The sequence below is a fragment of the Pleurodeles waltl genome, chromosome 2_2, assembly GCF_031143425.1.
Source record: "Pleurodeles waltl isolate 20211129_DDA chromosome 2_2, aPleWal1.hap1.20221129, whole genome shotgun sequence".
NCBI lineage: Eukaryota > Metazoa > Chordata > Amphibia > Caudata > Salamandridae > Pleurodeles > Pleurodeles waltl.
Genome location: NC_090439.1, coordinates 800,672,521 through 800,695,446, shown reverse-complemented (window position 1 = coordinate 800,695,446; position 22,926 = coordinate 800,672,521). Strand labels below are relative to the sequence as shown.

General features: G+C 42.6%; 1 protein-coding gene across 1 annotated transcript in view; it reads right to left on the bottom strand.

The window, feature by feature from the left end:
• The window catches only part of RALYL (RALY RNA binding protein like), a 1,738,931-nt gene that overhangs the window by 709,331 nt on the left and 1,006,674 nt on the right, over positions 1-22,926 (bottom strand). The gene's annotated exons all lie outside the window — the stretch shown is intronic.

Here is a 22,926-nt window from a genome sequence, read left to right as displayed (position 1 = left end):
GTAATAATGCTAACAACATTAACAGGTTCTAATTTATGTATTTATTCAGTAGTTTTAAAAAGTGTTGTATGTATCCTCACTGTTACTTCAGAACGCTATGCAGAATGTATTATACGTTAAGCAGTATGGGATAGTAAGAGTACATCTGTAGGTGGGGCAAAGTACTATTTCAGGTATCCTTCATGCACTACCATCAGATCTGTCCTTTAACGAAAGGACGGGACGATTAGCTCAGATCTTAGGAACCAGTGGTAGATGAATTCTGCTCTTTTCGTTGTGTTCTTGAATTTAAATTTAAATTGCTTAGAAATATACCTTTGCGTTTTTGTCTTTTGGTGGTTTGCAAAATAATCCAATGTGATGCACAGACAAAATGTTCCTGAGGGGGATGTTGTGGCCTTCCCTTCTCTAGTGATAGTAATTAACTTGATGATGAGGTGTGAACAAGCTTTCTGGCAGAAAACAACAGACTGTTGTCCTGCCAGCTGTCCTTTGGCAGAAAGACCATAAAATGTATTACAGACCATCCACCCCTATTTCTAGATATGTGGAAGAGGGAAATAGAGGGGAATCTCAACTGGCACTTGATAGCCGCCTTTATAAAAGACAAGGTCCAATTGTGAGGAAGAACTTTGATGGGGGTCTGTTCCCTGCCAAGCTGTCTCATTAAAGAATGGGACCTGGTCTAAGGACCAGACAGGGGTTATTTTCTAGTAAAAATGATGTCTTTTAATAGGACAGGCTCTGGTTGGATATTCAGAGCCCTGCACATTGGCACAGAGGGCCTACCATCTTTAAATCACTCCCACAGCAAGGATCCTCGACATTTTATTGTAAAAGTGTATTGACAAAAAGTGCAGCAAAATAATCCTGGACATCCTTTTCTTGGGATCTGACTAGACTTTCATCAGTCACTGGCTTGTAACAAGTACAAGAAAAGCTTCCCATTACCTCTAAAAACACCTGAACTTGGTAAGTATAAGAAGAAGAAAACCCTGCTGTCTGTCTCTATCTGCCTGGGGAAGCACTGAGACCTTTGATCCTGCTTGCCTTTATAATCAAGCTTTAGAAGCTCTTCTTAAAATTCAGACCAACTTGTCTCCTGTAGACAGAAGAATTTAAAGACCAAGAAGACCACCTTTTAAAGAACCAGATGATCAGTTGACTGGAGTGTACTAGACCTCTAGATGAAGTGAGTGGTTGAATGCAACTCTCAGTGCTATGTGTGACCTAATCCCTTGGTATCTATCCCTCGAAATCACAAGCCTTTTTAGGACTGGCAAAGAGGAAGATACCATGCATTTGAGGTAACTGGGACTACTGACTGCAGCAATAAGGAAATAAGAGGGGGAGACATCCGTACACCCTTGGAGAAAAATTACATATTTGAAGAAGGAGTCAGGAAACAGGAATAAGGAAGTCTGTCTCCCCTGCATATCTGATTGTGTTGGTCTCCCGGAACAGTCCTGGGTGGTTGGAACCCTGAAAGCTAAACCACTCCACCCCTGCCATTGGGGCTATGTGAGACAGAACAGTGCTGGTAACTACTTTTTGATTTTTTTGGTACAAAAGTTACTCCAGAGGCTGCTTTTAGTAAAGCACGTAGTATAATAAAGAGTTTTATACCCCATTGTTCATATCAATGTTTCGGATATTTTCTTTAACAAAATCATATCACCCAGTCCATTTATGGATTTGTATAGTTTCAGTAATGTTTTAATCCTTACATTTGTCAGTTTGTTCCTGATTTTAATCTTTATTTGGCGAAACCTAAATCGCTAGCATTTTCACTTCTCTGGGTGCACAGCAGTTTGTACCATTAGGACCAGGCATTACATTCCCAGTTTTGTGGGAGCCTCACACACACTTTATAATCCAGGATTTGACTAGAGAATTATGTTGAACCCAGGGTTTCTCGTATGGTACAAGGTGAGGGCTGTTTTTATAGTTTTTATGGTGATAAAAATGTGAGGTCTCCATTGAACTGATAATAGTAAATGTCAAAATCATTGCGCCTCCCCTGGTAGCACATCACAGGATGCACAACCCTGGATTAGAGCTTAAAATAATATGTTAGTATGCCCTGCTCTGTGTTGCTTATTCAACTATGGGGTGGGGGTGAGCAGAACGTACTTTGGGGTACAGCAAGTTGGATAACCTTTGTTGGAGCCAATAGTTTGCCACTTGGGCAATTTCATAGCCGCAGTATGACGTGTCAGTCCTATCACTTCTGTATGTCGCTGTATAACTAAACATTATACAAATATATCTTCTTAAAAGGTAAAAATAATTGAAAACATGCTTCCAAATCTTGAGGTTAATGTAACCAGCAAGGACACGATGTAGAATGGAAATTCAGGTGGCATTGACTTTTTAAGTGCACTTACAGAAGCTGCCACTCCAGGTTCGTGTATTGTTAACTCCTGAAACATTTTCAGAAAATCAATTAAATGAACAGTCAGTAGCAAACAGAGAACAAAGATTTTTCAAGAAAGACTACCCTCCCTTCGTGCACTATCAGTCAGGGAACATTACATCCTCATCCTGGCTGAATACCACTGATTCACGGTTGTCACTGCAGGAAGGATCTACGTAGTCCTTCCACTGCATCCATTTTACAAAATAATGGGACAGAAATGACTAACCCTCATACAATAAGCAACTTACGACCTAGGAAAATAAAGAACACAAGACTTGGGCCACATACACTGATGCACTTCTAAGAACAAACGAGCACCATTATTTGCTTCATAGTGTTCTGTAGTGCATGTAGTGCAGGATCTGAGTGGGGACGGCCGCAATGAGTAAAATGCCTTTTGTGTCTGTGTACATGAATACAATATGATTGATTTCATTGTAGATGTCGACAGAAGCACCAAATATGGTGACCAATATATGTTTTACCTATGCTCCAATATGGCAACCGCATCGGCATGCATCTTGCAGGGCTACTGCTATTGGTGTCCTTTCTTGTTATTTACCCTGGAGGTGTTTTGTTTAAATGTACAGAATTTCTCACTCCCCACAAACGCATTGGGTGACGACCATCTGTGTGGGTTAAACTTGCTTTCTTCAAACTGCACCTCGAGTGTCAGAGAAGTTCTCTGTGAAGGAGAAGGTCTGTGTGCTGGATATGTGGGTCGCCGGAGCCCGTCTCAGACCGCCGTACGGAAGTGTTTCTCCAGGTTCTGTGATGAGTTTTTCATATATATATATATATATATATATAAAATTTAATATCATGCACTTGTGCAGTGTCCCCAAATTCAGGCACTCCGTGTGGGGGCAGCAGGGGCACTTCACATACACTTTTCTGGGGTGTGGGTGCAACACAGTGCTGCACTCACTTTTCGTTCTGCCATTTTCTCTGCCTGATGATTTCCCATTTTTGAGGCAGACGAGCGCGAGGTCACGCTCTGGTCTTCTTTGTTCACGCTCTAGTCGCTACATAAGGACATGGAGGTGAATGCCAGACTGCTTACCGGCGTAGCCTGGAGGGTTTCTGTTCGGTGTGCAGGTAAATAATGGCCTTCTAGTCCCGTCCTCCGCAAACAGGTGTGGTCTTTGTCGGGGCTCAGTGAAAGATGTTTTTTTTTGCTAATGCTAGTGTTCCCAGATTTGCCTTGCTGTCACCTGTTGTTCATGTATGGGCAATTCATGTTTCTCCCACGGCACAATGAACCCAAACGCTCTGATGATAACTTTGCTATTGTACTTTTTGCCTCTCAGCCTCTCCTTTGATGATTGTGATTTCCCTTTTTCCAGACAGGTCTTCGGGCTTGTGTTCTTGTTGCTCGTGTTGATCAGGTCCACTCCTTCTCCTTCGGCAGTTAAGTGTTTGCTGTCCCTCAGTAACTTGCCCTCTTCAAACTTGACTGCTCCTCCTGTGTTCTTATGCCTCTATGGGCCTGTACTCCCCATGGGACGCCTCTTTAGCAGCACTTGTCACCTTCGCCTAATATGGCAGTGTAAGCGACAAAGTGGCTACAGGCAGGAGTCGCCCATTCTTCTTGCAATCACGGTTCGACAGGAAGGTGTGACTTTTGGATCCAGCAGCTAACAACTGGTTGCAACTGATTTAGAGGAATCTATTTCTTTGCTTTAGCAATCCATTAGTTACATGTACTTTCCCCAAACCATTTAAACTATTTTGCATCGTACAAAGAGCTTTCCTCTCACGTCTTACCTGTGGATATTTTGGGCCTCAGAATTCTAGTCATGATAGTGTCACCATTTCATATTCTGTCCTTGGTATTACTGACCCACACCCATTGGATTGCATCCTCTATAGCGATTTACCACTACATTGTACGGCAGGTACATATTTATTCTTTAATCCCCACTCTTCCTTTCTTTGGAAGTTTAGTGTAAGTGGAATTAAGAACAGTAATTATATAATTACCTTACAATGTTGTGGTAGTTCGATGTAATGGGCATGTAAAATTGCCATGTGACATAGCGCATACTATCTAGTGACACCCCACGGCACATGCAGGGTTCTATGATGCTCACAGCACGAATAAAAGAGAGCTATTTAAGCACAGGAGAATATGAAGTAGGCAAGCATGAGAGTTTGGCATGATTGACAAGGGGAGGAAGAGGAAGGAAGAAAATCCACTCCAGGTGTCTTAAAATGAACATTGCAAATTTAGCATTAATAATTGCTTGAAGAAATAAGAGACTGGGATAGTTCTCTACTGAGCACTCTCTCACATTATCATGGGTGAGGCATTGCAGGGATGTACACCGCAGAGCCCTGACCTTGTTTTTCTACCTCGTTGGCGTAAATCGACTGTAAAAAGATGGATAGGCCTGTCTGGGATTCATACGCTGATATCTGTCATGCACAATTATCAACAGAATGTTTAAAATGAGCATTATGAACTGCAGCTCATTCTGAAACTGTCACTTTCAAATTAGAGATCAAAGGTTGGCCGTCCTCAGACTCCTCAACTTAGAGGATTTCATTTGGCGCTCACATTACCTTTGACCAGCAAGTATGACATTATGCATTTAAGGCATTATCATATCACAGAGGTCATTTTGAAAAGACACGAGGAATAATCTCCCACAGATTCAATTTGGTAGCTTGACAGACTGCTAATGATCTGCATTCATGCCTTGCCACAGATGCATCACATGCTGCTACATTAGACGCCACCGCTGTCATACATTATATAATATTAGCTTTATTAGGAGTGCATAATGCCTTTGAAAGGGAAACCAAGTATCAACCGCAAAGCCTCTCTCTGTTAAAGCAACCAGGAAAAATAACATGCATATGAACGTGAGGCTACCAGGCTCTCTAAGTTCACTTATATTTATGGCTAACACCACAGTGGCACTGCTTTTGACATTAGTGATCAAATGAAACACACTTTCAGTGAAAATTGCCACACACTGCTACAAAGTGCCTGGTGCAGGTGTACTCCCTGCAGTTCTGGTAGCATTGTGGTTTGGAGCATTTTTGTCATCACCAATTTTATCCAGGTCATATGTTCTTGGGTTGTAATGCCATCCTTTGTGAAAGAGCGCTATGAAAATCCTACCTTTCGCTTAGGACATGTGACTAAAATTGTATCTCATTTTCACGAGGATAGCATATGCCAGAACTAGGATTTTTTTATTGGAGTTTAAAGTAGTCCATACTCAATATAGATTGTCAGAGATGAGTGCCTATGCTGGTTTAACTACTGTTTAAATCTATTTCATCGTAGAGTGTATACTCAGAAAATAATTATTCAGACGGCAAAATAAACACGTTCTTACCCACTCCGGCAATGTTGATAGTATGCTTAACTCCATTAGCTGGTTTCGATTCAGGGCTCCATTACGTAGCCAGGAAAGGTAGTATTATGCAGGAGAGAACCTACAAACATTTTTTTTCATATAACTATGCCTTTTACACTGGAGATTGCCCTTTGTTTAAGGATGGCCTCCTCCTCTCATAGGTTATGATTGGGAATTCCCTTGTACACTTTCAAGTGGTAATTTCTGCCAAGAAATGGGTGGCTGAGACATGTTTGGTATGTTTAGAATAGTAATGATAAAACCTCCTTACTGGTGAGGTTGGATTTCACATTACTGTTTTAGAAATGCCACTTCTAGAAAGTGGGCGTTTCTCTTTCCTTAGAACTCTGTGTGCTTTGCAGTCTGTCTCCAATACACGCCTGGTCTGGGTGACAGTTACACTTTGTGCATTCCCTCTAGACACCCACAACACAGGAAGGGTGGGAGTGACAAAGGATTCATCTGCATTCTGATGAGCCTTCTTGGGCTGGAAGGGTGGAGGGGAGCTCACACTTACACTTCAATAGGGAAGTGCCTGTCTCCACACAAAGGGCTGATTACCCCCAACTGATAGTCTGGATCCAAGGCTGGGCTGAAAGGGATGCTTGTGCCCTTCAGAGGGCTCCTTTGACGTCACCCCTACATCAAAGGCATTTTTGGGTATAAGTACTGGGGCTTTGGCCCCATCTAATTAGACACTGCAAGGGACATGTAACCAGATGCTGCTGGCTCTACATCCACACATTTCCAGAAAGACCGCTGTGCAGCCAGAAGGGACTGCCACTTGTTAACTGCTTTGTTGTGTTGGTCTGCTGTCTGCTAAGTGCTGGACTTCAGGAGGGACTGCCACTCTGCAACTTGCCTTGATATGCTGGCTTGCTGTCTGCTACCTTCTTATGTGCCCCAGACGTGTTCGCCAAGGGCTTGTTGGTATACCAATGTGGCCCTGCCTATTTCCAGAACAACTGGAGTTTATCTTATGTGATGCAGCAGCTGTCTGCCTACGTGAGGAGGACCTCCATAGGACATCGACTTTAACTATTTAAGAGGGTGGAGACGGATTGACAGGAACTGACCGCAATGATATCTTGGAGTCACAGGCCACTGAGCCTGTCTTGAGGTCTGCTGAGGCCACTTGCTACTCTGGTACAAAGGTACGATACCCCTGATCTCGGACCTCTGAGGTCCCACTCACCATCCTGTGCACTTGTGTGTGGCTGAGCTGCATTTGGCTTCCCTGGTCCTAGGGGAGTTACACCAAACCCTTGCTTCAGGCTCCAGAAGCCAGGAACCATTTCTATGTTGTTGGAAGCCGTCCCGCTATCTTCTGCGGGTGGCTCCTCTTTGTGGCAGAGAAGTTGAGCCCGAGTAGCCCTGAAGGGCGTCAGACTTGCCAGAACTTGGGGACATTATTATTTTTCTGCACTCTGGGGTGAGACCTCTGTGGAGGACCCAGAGGGAGGTGTGCGACCGTCTCTAGAGACTGGAAATATGCAAGAGGAGCCACTACCTTTTGGGTGATCAAGATGTTTCCGGTTTCTATGCCTTATATGTGATAATTGATGTCAGAGTTCACAGAGTTACAGTAAAGTATGTAATAGGAGCACAGGTGCTTCTGTGCCCTATGTTTTCATGATACAATCATTGTGATATTTTCTCTAACCTCCATTACTTGCAAAATATTTAATTGCTACACGTCGTTTTGGTCTTGTTTTGGCCATAATATATCAATCTATTTTTATAACCCTCTGTGAAGTCTCTTCGTAGAATATTCAGTGTGTTACTATATGAGTGTGTTGCACAAACACTTTACACATTGTCTCTGAAGACAAGCCTGCCTGCTCTCCGCCAAGCTACCAGAGGGTGAGCACAGGTTACCTAAGGTGTGTATCTAGCTTACCCTTACTACAGTGATGGATTCTGCCTGGCTTGGATGCCCACTTAAGCCAACCAGCAACCCCATTTCTAACAGTTGTCTTTCCCTAGAAAAGAGAGAGACCTCAAAATTGCATCCATTTCATACTTGATGGTAAATTATACATCTGAGTTCTATAGTCATGTCCTCTAAAGAGAGCTGCCTGTGTACCCCCAACAACACCAGTACGCAAGCGCATCATGAAACTACAGGAAGGCGAGAATGTTGCCATCGCTTTTTCTATTGCTATTGCCATGGAAGGCACTGTAGGTATTTATTTTATGTACCTCATAAACAAACGATCACATATCTGAGCGAAAGCTCGCCATGTGTAATACTGTTACTTCTGTATTCATCCAACTAAGGAATAGGAGCTGCATTTGGCTTCCCTGGACCCAGGGGAGTTACACCAAACCCTTGCTTCAGGCTCCAGAAGCCAGGGACCATTTCTATGTTGTTGGAAGCCGTCCCGCTATCTTCTGCGGGTGGCTCCTCTTTGTGGCAGAGCAGTTTAGCCCGAGTAGCCCTGAAGGGCGTCAGACTTGCCAGAACTTGGGGACATTATTATTTTTCTGCACTCTGGGGTGAGACCTCTGTGGAGGACCCAGAGGGAGGTGTGGGACTGTCTCTAGAGACTGGAAATATGCAAGAGGAGCCACTACCTTTTGGGTGATCAAGATGTTTCCGGTTTCCATGCCTAATATGTGATAATTGATGTCAGAGTTCACAGAGTTACCGTAAAGTATGTAATAGGAGCACAGGTGCTTCTGTGCCCTATGTTTTCATGATACAATCATTGTGATATTTTCTCTAACCTCCATTACTTGCAAAATACTTAATTGCTACACGTCGTTTTGGTCTTGTTTTGTCCATAATATAACAATCTATTTTTATAACCCTCTGTGAAGTCTCTTCGTAGAATATTCAGTGTGTTACTATATGAGTGTGTTGCACAAACACTTTACACATTGTCTCTGAAGACAAGCCTGCCTGCTCTCCGCCAAGCTACCAGAGGGTGAGCACAGGTTACCTAAGGTGTGTATCTAGCTTACCTTTACTACATTGATGGATTCTGCCTGGCTTGGATGCCCACTTAAGCCAACCAGCAACCCCATTTCTAACAGTTGTCTTTCCCTAGAAAAGAGAGAGACCTCAAAATTGCATCCATTTCATACTTGATACGTCTGAGTTCTATAGGCATGACCTCAAAAGAGAGCTGCCTGTGTACCCCCAACAACACCAGTACCCAAGCGCATCATGAAACTACAGGAAGGCGAGAATGTTGCCATCGCTTTTTCTATTGCTATTGCCATGGAAGGCACTGTAGGTATTTATTTTATGTACCTCATAAACAAACGATCACATATCTGAGCGAAAGCTCACCATGTGTAATACTGTTACTTTTGTATTCATCCAACTATGGAATAGTATCCAATGGCTTGAAAAATTAAGTTACAAATTAAAACGTGAATGGATTTTTTTCATATAGTTATATATTTTTTTATAAATCAACAACACGATTAGAATATATATCTTTTGACACTGACATCCTAATAGTAGATCGATCGAAAATTTTCCTTTTAGTGAAATGGTTTTAAGAACGCCATGGCTGATTATGGGTATGGAGATTAAATTCAGCTCACAGCTATGATTATTCCACAGTACAGACAGTATTTAACCCCTGTCCGGGTTTTTACCGAATTCCAAATACAACCGAGTCAGCTTAGCGCTGAAACAGACTCTGTGAATGGATCTTGCAAAATTACCTACGTTCTTCAAAAAATAAATATCCTTGGGTTGTTTCAGCCTCTGAAAGGGTAGGAATCAGCATAACAGGAGGAGGTTCCCATTTGTGAAATCCACACGATTACACAGTATGGGCCATATGTACGAAAGCTTTTTCCCATAGACACAGAATGGGTAAAATCCTTTCGTACATCTGGACCTATGTTCGGAAAAGCCCATAGGTCTGGGGCTCGATGACAGCTTTTTGGCTTTGTCAATGCTTATTCCGTTTTGACTATTTTTTCCAAAACATCATGGTTGGTGGAGCTGAAGGGCTCCTGTCAATATAAATAAAATAAATTATTTTTGGTGTCATAAAATACACATAGCCATAGTACTCGCTTGTGGTGTGGAATTGCTCCTTGTGAAATGGTAGAAGTGACGATATCCAGTGACTAAAGTGGGCTGACCCAGTGGCCCTTACTGTATTCAGCAAGGGAGGGAAGAAAAATAAGAATGACACAAAAGACAAATGGATGAAGTGGGGTGACTTCCCCCATTATAATAACATTTGAGTAAAATCAAAAGATAGTAGCTAAGGCCAGAGTTAAAACTTTAGATGAAAAGAGGAATCACACAGAAGGTTCTTTACACGGGCAGCACGAACCTCTTACGTAATGCAGAGCGTCAGCTTTAACTCTGTGAGCATGCTATTATTTTAATATTTCAATAAAAATGGTATTAAAAGCAATCCCTCGTATGTAATTGTCGTTCAAGAGCTTTTCATCATAATGCATTTGAAGTACTTTTATGCAAATGTTTCAGAGGCTATTTAAGTTACAGGCAGTGCTAAGAAGGAGAACATGTTTGATTTAGGCACATAGGATTTTTGAGGGAGTGCTTTTGCTAACATTCTCTCTGCAGTTAATAAAGAAGGCAAACACTTTATTTGTATATTAATATCTGTGCCTAACTCACTAAACAAACATAACTTTTTCAAGAGGAGCGGTTAAGCTTTCTTTCATCTCAGAGACTGCAATAAAAACGTGACTAGCACAACAATATGGGCCAGGGGAGCTCTGATTTCAGAGCCTGCTCTCTAGGCTCCTGCTGCTAATGTGACAGGGCTTCAGTGTTCCCCACGTGGGGTTCAGTGATCCGTAGCAGATAGCGGCCTGAGACTGCAGCCTTCAGACCAGGAGCTGCAGCAATCCTGCCTGCGCCAGGCACCTGTGGTGAGAGGCCAGCAGCACCGAGCGATCGTCTTGCGCGCCTTCCTTGGCCCATTTGCATTCCATTTCAATCTCTGATTATTGAAGTTTTTTAAAATCAGGAGTGAATTTGTATTTATTCATTCATCAAACATTCGTTTATAAGGTACTATACACTGCACCAGCCTACACTTTGGATCGTTAGACAGGGCCTTACTTATCACATGACATTGAGAGGGGGATTAAAGAGAGGCTGAAGAGGGAGATAAGGCAACAAGGGTAGAACTAACTGGCAAGTCAAAAATTTCCACATGAAGCATATTATCTTGACTCTTCTTAAACGTTGCTTTTCTGATATACTCCTTAGCAAAGGTGGTGAGAGGCATACACCAGTCCCTGACTCAACATGTATTGCCCACATGCTTGAGGCTGTTGGAGAATTAATGAGCAAAAACTTTCTTAAATTAAGCCTCTTAAAGCAGAGGTAACGGATGAATAAAGCGTTTCCAAGCAAAATCTGCCTAAGACAAAGGTAATGCTAACATTTAATTATCCTAATGGATGGTATAACAGAAACTAGCTTAAATATTTGGACAGGTCCTCAGTCGTTCCAAGTGTTGAGAAATGTTGGACTATTTATTGATCCAGAGATTGACATTTCACAGCAGGTAGCCCCCCATATAAAAATCAAAAGGTTGCTTTCATCATCTGAGAATACTGTAAAAAGTACTCCCTTGCTTATTTTGTGCCAGTGGTTTCCAGTGCTCGGCACCAGCACTTAATCACCATCAAAGCACTTATGACAGTTGGCCACATAATGGCGCTGTTTGTTTTATTTAGAGATGAGCACAACAGTTCTGTATTAATTCAATACACACTAAAATAACTAATACCTGCCAAGCAAGCCATTCTTCTTGCTTTGGGGGCCTGGGTTAGTCTGAAGTGCCACATTTGTAGGAGTATGATGCTAATGGGTGTGTTTGTATTGTCATCAGCAGCACTGGCCGGGGCAATGAGTGGTACAGGCTGCGTAGGCTTACTGACGAGGGCCCTGGCACATATTTTCTTACAAATTAAGCACTGGAGTACTCCCTTTTGTTTCCTTCCAGCACAGAGTGATGGCACTTAATGTGTTCATTTAATCTGACAATGTCTCTGGTGCTTTATAGCAGTTGCACTGGTTTTCAGTACAGAAAAGAATACACTTCATAGCCACATGTCTGACAAGGTTCCAATTTTTTGATAAATAAGTTTGCCTAATACTGCCCACTATTTGCTTTGAGCTCTTTGAATTCTGCCACCAAATGCATGTTGCAGGTCATGAAAGTTAAATATAAAAAATGAGAAATTGAAAACTTTAATATCATACAAGTTATATTCCAGCTAAAAGTTCACGTTGTAACTGTTAGTCCTGCGGATCTCTGTCCACAAGATATTCCTACAGCACCAAGCAGTCAATTTTTTGGGACAATATTGCATATTAGAAATAACCGAATAATAACAACTTCTTCCCCTCGTGCAACTCCAAATGCATGGGATAACCAGCTGCGCAGGACTACTGGAGGAAATGGATCAGGGTGTTTTGTGGTGTTAGATGCAGCTATCAAAGTATTTACGGCCAGTGTTACATAATGACGCAAGTCAAAGAGATTATTTTTAACTATACATCCTACTAGAAAAACTGATCCAAATAGGATCCTCAGAGCCAAAACTTTACTGGCACACAAAGATTTCCTATCCTGCAACTTGCTTAAATTTTCCTCAACTAAACTCTGAAGAAGCAGCCACAAACCAGCATGGTATGTGGTCATGTGAACCACCAACATCCAGCCAATCATAGGCAGTTAAAGATTTCCCCACTTTAGCATTTTCACCTACAAGACTCTCATGGTATCTGTGCCTGGGTGCGCAAAGTAAAGAGTGGAGGAAAACATGGGTCTTTCTAGCTTGGCCCTTTCAGAGTGTGGAAAGAAAAGTGGTCCACGACTATTGCCTCTCACACATCTACTAAATTTCCACCATGTCTCTTCTTTATTTCAGGCTCAATGCTGACTGTAAGATGTACATACAAATATTGCTAACAAATCAAGCATACCCAGACCTATTATACCAATATCATAATTTCTATTAACCTTATCACTTATTACAAACCTCCAAATAAACAAACAGTAGATTGTATGTTCATCAGTGCAAACTTTGGAGCACACCATGTAGCCATTATGTCATTACCAGCAAATCTTTGAAGTAGTCTTCAGCAAAAAAACATGGTTCAAGCCATTGTTCACATATATCTTTGATCTACTCATTGCCACAAGATATAGCATATACAACACCTACACCATGCTGTAGGATTCCTTGTGATGGGTTATTAGACATCCTGTCGCTGCATACGCTGCCCCTCCCACCACCCCCATGTCTCAACTCACTCCTGCATTTCACCTGTTTTCCTCCATGAACCTGCAGTCACTTTCTAGCTCATCTATTGACCACCATGACCCAATAAATGTAACTGGTGAAATCACTAAACCCCCTGCCACCGCGAACATGCATCACCTCAACATCATTATTATTGGGGACACCAATCTACTGAGGCACAAAAAATAAAACGTGTTCTGGCCTCCTCAATACTTTGAACATTAAAGAAAAAGTCACTGAAGCACCCCACACCAAAGGAATTACTCTCAGTTAGTATTCTAAGCCATATCTTAACTGAGCAAAAAACAATAGACAACTTTGCCATTTTAGTCTTCCTCCATCACACACTGATTATCCACTACAATCAACAGGTCTGCTCTGACAAAACTGTCCTCATCAACACAGCCAAAGAATTCCTGCAAATCATACCAAAAGCAAAAAGAACAGGTGATCGATGGAATGCTGAACAATGCAAACATTCATCCCAGTCACAAGTATTGACCCCGTTCCCTATGGGAACAGTCCAGCCCGAACTGCCAAGTCAGGCCCTCCCTGGACTGGAAACAAGCATCCAGGGACCGGTTTCAGGGTATCACCCCTCATCAGCCAGGCTAGCTTGAATCCAGTGGCACAGTGAGCACCGGACTATGTCTGGGGCCTACCCACAAAGCGGGCGCTCATGCCCGAGGAGGACAACATTCACATTACTACCATCAGGTTCATCCTCACTACTCATGTATAAACATTAACATTTCATTGGCCATGAAGTCTCTATCATCTAGTTTTTCTGTGAATCTTCAGAGTCTTAAGCCTTTTAAGAGTCTCCAGGTTCTAGAACTGCTATAACTTTTAGTGCACCTCAGCTTGTCACTAAGTAGGGGAACAAAGGATTTTGTTTATTATTCTAAGCCTAAAAGTCAATAATAACTTGCCATCCCTAATACAAAATCTCACTCTTACTTTAAAGCAAAATGAGCATAAAAAATCTAGTAAGACATCATAGAAAGAAACAAAGTATGGGTACAAACTTTGAATATTTTATTTCAGTATGTCCATGATATCAAATAAATTCCCTACGACAAGGCCATGATATCAAATAAATTCCCTACGACAAGGCAGATTCTGCGGGTTCTGAGTCTGCAAGTCTGGGGTGTTCAATACAGGCACAGAAACAAAAGAGTCCTCAATGGCTTGATGGATGTAAATGCTCCCGGAGCAGAATCCAAAGGTAAGACGTGCTTAAAATTTTCATCCTGCTAACATATATTCAACTACCTAAGAATTGTCAAGCAACCCACCCACTGTAATGGTGACAGTTTGAGTAGCTCTTTGCATCAAAGTGTACAATTATGATGCAGAAACAGAATATCACAATTTTTATTTTAGATGTTCGAGTTTCAATACACATAATACACACCCTGTAATATGTATAAAATGACTGCCACCATCTAGAAGTTATAAATTTAGCCAGCTCATTCAAAAACGTTATTGTTAGGCAGATCTGCCCACAGGCATATTGTGAGGCAAACAGGCAACTCATTGCAGAAACATGAAAACTGAGGAGAAACAGCATTCCTCGCCAGTGTGCCTTTAAGGGAAGGACACTCCTGTAGCTTTAGGAGTTACCGGAGGGCACAGAGAATTAAATGCAGAGGTCATCTGAGCAATAGCACTAAGGGCCTGGGACAACAATTCTCTACACACCAGGCGTCCTATCTCACTCCTTAAAGTAGTAATGGCTTCAAAGGCCTCCTATTCAAGCTATTTCATATAAGTTGCATACCTGGAACTTTCATCAACAATCTCCACCCTTCTAGCATTCCACTACATACAACTCTGAAATACTTCCTTATCCGCTTCCTAGTGGTGCTGTTCTCATTTCCTCTCTGGCTGCTTTTGCCATATACATGCTTACATACAGGATGTCATACTTACTCTTTTGTCGGAATGGAATAGGAGTGAAAAGCCTTGTTTTCCATTTAACTTTCAACTTAGAAATCTTTCTGAAAGCTGGAGATCTTCAGCTTCGTTGCTAAGGATATGTACTATACAGAAAGCTAATTTACAGTCTCACAAAACACACAATTCAAGGTAATGCAGCCTTTGTTCATCTGTGCCGAGCTTTCTCAGCCGCAAAATTCTTCGGAACTGCAACCTTGGCCAGGGCCGGACTGGGCACCCAAAGCAGGCCTGGCGATTTTGTCGGACCTGCCCCCAGGATGGGGGCCGAAGGGGAAGCACTGCTGCTTTTGTTAATGGGGACTGATACTGCAGCACTGATGCAAAACCTGCCCCCACTGCTACAAAACTGTCCCCCACCCATCCAGCCTCCCAGGGAAATGCCTGATGCCCGCTAAAGCCATTCGGGTCATAACCTTGGCTGTCCCAGTTTCACCCACCAAGCTTTGAATAAAATCTCACCCATCTGCCCCAAACCTTCTTTTGCACCTGGCTCCAGTGTTTTGTGTCTGCCTTCCTGGTTCAAAGACGACGGCTGCTGGAAGGCGATGGGGACCCCGGAATACCTAAAGCATGTCTTACCTCTCCTTACCAGCCATATAATATATATATTTTTACAGTTGCAATCTCTGGCTGAGCAAATGTGTGCTTCAGGTGTGAAGGAGCTGAAGCGAAGCCAAGGTTGTGTGTATGTCTTTTGTGAAGTACTGATGTGGCCTAAGCAAAAATATATTTCATTTTCCCAAACTAACAAAATCAGACCTTCAAAGAGGAACTTTCAGGCCATACTAGCTTTCTAAACAGATTTAGGTTTGTAAGTATTTTCAAATAACAAGATAATGAAATAAGGTTTTAATCCATTTTCCACAGTGTGAAAATATGAAGCCTGCCTGCAGAAAACACTGCATTTTGGGATGTATCAAATCCAATGTGTGATTTGGTAACTTGTTACCGAATCACAAATAGGATTTGCGCCTTCATACCGATTCGGTATTAGGAAGGGGCGTGTCAAGGGATTCTTTATTACCAGGTTCCTACCGCCCTATTTAGTTAATAAACACAGATGTCAAGCTGTATGCGAAAATCCTTGCAACCAGATTGAGCAGAGTAATTGGTGGACTTGTTTCCCCATGGCAGTATGGGTTTATTCCTGGGCGGGGGACCGCTGATCCTGTTAGGCGGGTTATTGCCATGCTGGATATATCCCAGGTTTCAGCGGCCCCTATGTCATTAATCCTGCTAGACGCCGAAAAAGCCCTTGACAGGGTGAGCTGGGAGTATCTCTGGGCAGTGCTCCTTAAAGCCAATATAGGTGCTGGTTTTATTAGGGCTATACAGACTTTATTTCAGAAACCCACGGCGCGAACTCATTCTTCCGGGGTAGCCTCTGACCCTATTTTCATTACAAGGGGTACTAAACAGGGGTGTCCCTGCTCGCCTTTACTTTTTGCTCTTTACATCGACCCTCTAATTAGGAGGCTTTTTCATAGGAATTTGATTACTCCCATGTTAACGGTAGAAGGCACGCTCAAAATTCTGGCTTATGCTGATGATATAGCCGTTACCATAACCAATCCTGGGCTGGCTTTTGAAGAAACAGAGAAGCTATTGGCGGAGTTTGGTGAGGTATCGGGCTATTTATTAAACATGGCTAAGAGCCAAATTTTGGGTAATGAATGGATCTCCATTGTTGATAATAGAAGGGTCGAACAAGTGACCTACTTAGGTGTTAGATTAACGGCTAACTTGGAGCAGATTGATGAGATAAATTTTGACCCCGTACTAGCTAAAACTAGGAAAGAGCTGTACCGTATGAACAATTTACGTCTAACGATTATCGGGCGCTGCAACATGATTAAAATGCTATTTTTACCCAAGGTTTTGTATCTTTTCCGCACCATCCCATTGGAATTTAGCAAAGATTTTTATATGGTCTTTTGCCAAAACACGGCGGGCATATAAGTATTTAGTGCTCCCAAGAAAGAAAGGTAGGTGGACTGCTCCTAATTTTCTATTTTATTACTGGGCAACCGTTTTGCAATTTATTCAACAGTTAATTACTCAAGATTTTGATAATGGCGGTGCCGGGGAAATGTGTCCATCTATTTAAAATATGATTTGGGGAAGTCATGCTAACGCAGCTCTTATGAGAAATGTTGAGCCTAGCTATTTAAAAAAAGTTAAGTAGACCATCTGTGCGGCTTTTAAGGTGTGGGCCTGCATTGAAACCCGAATTGGAATAGAACAGATTAATTTTTATACCCCCATTTTGAATTCATCCATACTTCCTGATATTTTTAAGGATAAACTAGTTGTGCCAGTTGGGCACAGCGGGGCGTCCGGTGTATTGGTGATTTTTATGCAGTTACTCATCTTAAATCCTTTGAGGAGTTGATGAAAGAATTTAAGCTTGATAGTAAAGATTTTTTTAAATTCCTACAAATCAGGGATTTTTTGTTGACAACCTCTACCTCTGTACGTGGGTCATTGGGGGACAGAATCCCTATCCTTGAAGTACTACATAAGCCTATAAAATGGCAGGTTCGGTCTTTATACTCTCTTTTCTTGGATTTACTGTCATATGATTTGGGTAATCATGCTGAGAGGTGGGCCGAGAGCATCGGGGCTTCCGATGCTTCATTTTTGGCCTCTTTAGACATGGCTCAGCGTTTTTTGCTTGCGGCCGGCCCTCAAGCACAACATTATAAAACAGTATTCCATTTATACTATACTCCTGCCAAGCTAGCTAAATGGGGTAGCTCGAGGGGGGTGGTGTGCCCCCGTTGTAAGAGTGAAGCGGCCGACCTAGTACATATGTTTTTTAGTTGCTGTAGACTACATGATTTTTTTAAGGATGTGGCTAAGTTTTTGTCTAGGCTCAATCACCAGGAGGTCGTGATTATGCCTCAACTTGTATTATTAGAAGTTGATGGAGCTGAGTATCCGGTTCAGCTACGGAGGTTCTTGTTTTTAGCCATGTCAGTGGCCCGCTGTTGTAGTATGTCTGATTGGCTGGAACCGAATCCTCCATCTTTCAATCGTTGGTTGGCCTAGTTATTCTCAATGTTTTATCTTGAGATGAGTTCCTATGCGTTTAAGGGCCACACCCACAGGCGGATTGGTAATTCTATCTGGGCCCCACTTGCACAGTGGCTTGATGATAGTTGAGCATTGGTCGGAGGGGATTTGCACTAGGTTTAGTTAAAATCTTGCACTTTACTTGCACTTTATCTCCTTTTTATTACTCTTTTAAGGATGGTTTAATCAAATCTAATTATTAATTGCTGTTTCTTATATATGGATGAGCTCATTTATATGTATGTATATGTATTCATACACCTTCATTTTGTACTTGGCTTTTCTTATTTGCTGTGCATCTTCAATAAAAAAAAATAGTAAATAAAGAAAAAAAGGGTGTCCCTTCCGAATACCGAATCGCAGAGGTATGTATGATTGTTTTGTGACCGTGTATGCATGTATTTCAAATTGCTGGTAACCCATTCGCAAAAGGGAAGGGGTCCCAAAGGGACCCTTTTCCCTTTGTGAATGCATGTGAAAACATTTTTTAAGAGCAGGCAGTGGTCTTACAGACCACTGCCTACTCTTACAAAATGAAAAGAAACGTTCAATTTTTTCTTTTAAAAACGCATCCCGTTTTTCTTTAAGAAAAACGGGCTGCATTTAAAAAAAAGATTGCTTTATTTAAAAGCAACCACAGACATGGAGGTCTGATAAGACCAGCAGGCCACCATCCCTGTGATTGTAGCCATTCACAATGGGTCACAAATTGGGACCTACCTCATGAATATTAATGAGGTAGGTCCATTTGCGAGCCCTTGCGAATCACTATATGAAACTCCTGGAGTTTCGTACATTCCAATAGCGATTACTTAATTGCGATTCGCAAAAAATCACAATTTGGTAATTGCTGTTGGTAATAATGATACATCTGGCCCTTAGTTTAGAAATAAAACTTTCAAGATTAAAGCACAAGCTGCCATAAACAATAGTAGTATGCTTAAGTTGCTCTCCGTGAGACACATTGTATATAATCAGCACCTTAGCAATGTTCTTCATAGTTCAAGTACCCTGCTGAAATCAGATCAGCAGGGGTCGTTTAGGTCCTTTCAGAATATACGGAATTTACTGTGACCACTACTACCAATCCACTACTTCCCTATAAACTGTAACCAACAAAAACATGACAAAGTGAAGCACAAGGTGCTCTGCAAATGGTATGGTATGGTGAGTGGTGATTTCAAATAACACTGATTGTCTCTTGCAATACTGCGCCTATGATGCATGGGCCTGTCACACATGGTGGTCCAAGGATCTCTTGGGTTAGGTCTCTGCCTGGCTCACATGACTTCTTCCAAAATTACCTTTTTCTGTTACACTTCCCAAAAATCGAAGAATGACATTGAAACAACACTCCTGAAATACATGCTTAATTTGATTTATTAAGGCATTTGAAGAGGTTTATATTCAATCATAATTGAAATGTTTGGAAAGTAACTTTGGCTGCACATTCTGTTTGCCAGAATTTGGGTCAGAGTCAAAAGTGGATCACTGAATGTCAGAATATACAATCAGAGATTTCATTTTTGGGCCAGAGGTCAGGGCAAGCCAAGGTTCTGAGGCAACCGCTGCATGGAGGACATTTATTGTATGACCAGAACCAAGGCAAGAAAGATTTGTTTTAATTGCTTTGCTATAAGGAAAGTGAATGGTGGCTGGGATAGATGGCCACAACCAATGAAAGATAACAGAGAAGATAGTTCCCTGAACATCTTAAAGGCTGCCATCGTATCAGTGGAATACTTGCAAGGCATAAATTTGAACATCAACATTCAAGTATGCATGTAGGGACCATAAGAGTAACCTCCCTAGCAGTATACAGGAGCAATGAAGAGCAGCATGGGGAACAAATCATAGAAAGAGATATGTTTGAATTAACCCAGGCAGTACAGCAATAACACAGGTCTTCCCAAAGATGGTGGCATGTTTATTTACATTTGGATCCAAATGAACAGTGGGTGATGGCTATTCACCCTCATGGAGGCCGTGGCTATCTCTAAGGGTCATTTGACTACATTTTCAAAAAGTCAAACAATACCAGAGCTGTAGTGCTTGGACACACTGTTATTTCATTTTGACGAGCTACTGAACCTGAAGGGGTGCAATGCAGCAAGAAGGTGCTTAAAGATTGGCTGCTAAAAATAAGGGGCTGTATTGCATAAAGTGTCCTGCTGCACAAATAGCATTTGCATCCGCTTTCTGCACCCCCAGGACAATTTGGTACTATAGAGGGGGTTGCAGGTGCTTGAGCAGTCCCTTCTGTATTGCACTATCTCACATGTAGCACCAGCACTATCTTATTGTGGCCCCATGCAAATGATGGAAGCACTCTGCGGCCACAGTATATTATGGGGTTGGACGCAAAGGCCAGCAGGTGGCACACTGAATATTCTCCACAAAGAGGTAGCACATAATTAGTGCACTTCTGGAGAGGATTAATGGGGTCCCACAGATCTCCACAGATCCCCCACCTCTGCAGGTGGGTACGGCCGTCTCGATGCCTCTGAAAAGTGTAGGCCCGGTGCAGGCTGCACTGTGAAATTGAGACTGGCTGAATTAAACGGGTTTCAATAAAGATGAACCCAAATTAAAAGCATAATCAACGTGCAGAGTCTATTGAAGTGTATTAAAACCATCTCAACAATTTATATTTAGAAAGTAGTCATACTCAAATACAGCAGCAATCATAGTATGCCTAAAACTACCTTGATATGAGACACAAAAAACACACAACACCCCAAATGCATAGGTTGGCACCTAAAAAAACAGAAACTAAAACAAGCAGTGTAGAGCGGCCTCATGGCAGGAATAAAGCACTCACTTCAAAAGCCTGATTTCATGCATCTTTTTCGTGTAAGCAACATGAATGACAAAAGCATATAGTGTGCATGAGTAAAGGCATTTACTTTGTTTCGCTTTTGAGCTGCTGTTTACTGTGTGTAAATTAAAAGTGTTTGTCGGAACTTTAGCAGACGTCTCAGTATAGGAGGCAGAGGTTATTGGGCTCAGTTTGTGTGAAACAAAGCCATTTTATTACTGATGTCCCATGGCTTAACCCTACTACTGGATTACAAAACTGATCACCAAGTGCACCCCTTTAGCTTTTGACTTTCAGGGTTGTGAAGGTGAGGAGTCCAGTGCCTACCCAGGAAGAAGATTTGGAGTTTGAGACTCAATACTCCACAAGCTTGAATACTTTAAGAAAAGAAAAGGACTGTATTAATGCGGACACAATCAGTTTACAGTGGGCAATTCTTACAGCTACTAAAGGGAACAGTACCTAGTAGCATTTGAACCCTGGTGAGGCTGCCCCTGCCCCTTGGCTCACAGCCCTGAGAAACTGCTGCTTGGCCTTGCGCTGAGCCCTTCGAGTCCACGTTCAATCCAGCGGCCGGAGACCACAAGTCCTCCCCGTATTGCCTGGTTTCTGTTCCTGAATGGTGTGACTGGTTAACTGGTTAGCTGTACGATTGTTTATTGTCTTGCTCTTTCTTGCTTTAGTTGTATGCCTGGTCACATATTTTATCTGCTTACAGTTTTGTTAGTCTTAGTCACCCTGGTCTCTTGCCGTTCCTTATTGTTACTACCTGTTTATTCCCACCTACTCCCGCCCTCCCTGCTAGCCCTGCCCACCTCCCAGGACTACTTATGAAGGCTGCTGCATGGCTCCACTGATGGCGTGCCAAACGCAAGCCTGTCTGCGCCTATATGCACCGGGACCGTGCCCAGCAACAGGAACCCTAGCTCTTCAACCACCCACCGCTACACCAGAGCAGAACTCACTGCCATCAATGCCCGACCTCCCACTGAAAGCTGCTGCTGAGTCTCCTCATAGACTCCAGCAAGCACTTTCAGCTGCCGTCATTGCCGGTTCATCTGCCTCACCAACCTTCTGAAACACTTTACCAAACGACCTCCTCAGGTCACCTCTAACACCTGCCAACTGGATGTCATACAGCTCAACGTCTGCTCCCTAGTCAAACAGTCAACCACAATATGGGACACCATCTCCACCCTCGCACCAACCTCATTTTTCTTACAGAGACCAGGCTCACCTACTCCTCAACACCCAACATCGCTACAGTCACCCCCCAACGGAAACAAGATCACCTACCCGACCGCACCAACAAGCCCGAAGGAGGCACTGCCATAATACACAAGGAATCCATACAATGCACTACCTTGAAGGACAACAACATGTTGATCATGGAGCACCTTAATTTTTGACTCAGCATAGATAACACCACCACCATCAAAGGAAGTCTTGGCTACAGACCCCCCCAGGCCACATCCCAGTTTCTCTCATGCCATCCCAGAAATCATCATCAACAAGCCATTGACACTGAGCACTACATCTTCCTTGGAGACCTTAACTTTCACCCAGATGACCCAAACGATTCCTGCACCAACAACCTCATAGACAGCATGGAAATCATCAGCTTCAGACAGATCATCACAGATGCCACCCACATTGCTGGACACACACTAGACCCCAATTTTACTTCAAGCAGAATGATCAAAGTCAGCCACACCACCAAACCCACCTGGACCAACCACTTCATAGTCCATTTCAAGTACCTCATCACATCTGACAGAGAACCCAGCCCACCCGCCACATCATACCGTAACAGGAGTAAGTTATCCGAAGAACAATGAACCTATGCCCCCAACACCCTCTACCCAGATCCCCCACAACAAGCACCTGGCTCAAACTCAGCTAGCAACAGAGATATCACAAATTTCACCTCCTGGATAGCCAACTGCACCGACCTAGTCGCCCCCATCAAAACCTCCAAGTCCAACAGACCCTCCAAGCAAGCCAGCTGGTACACA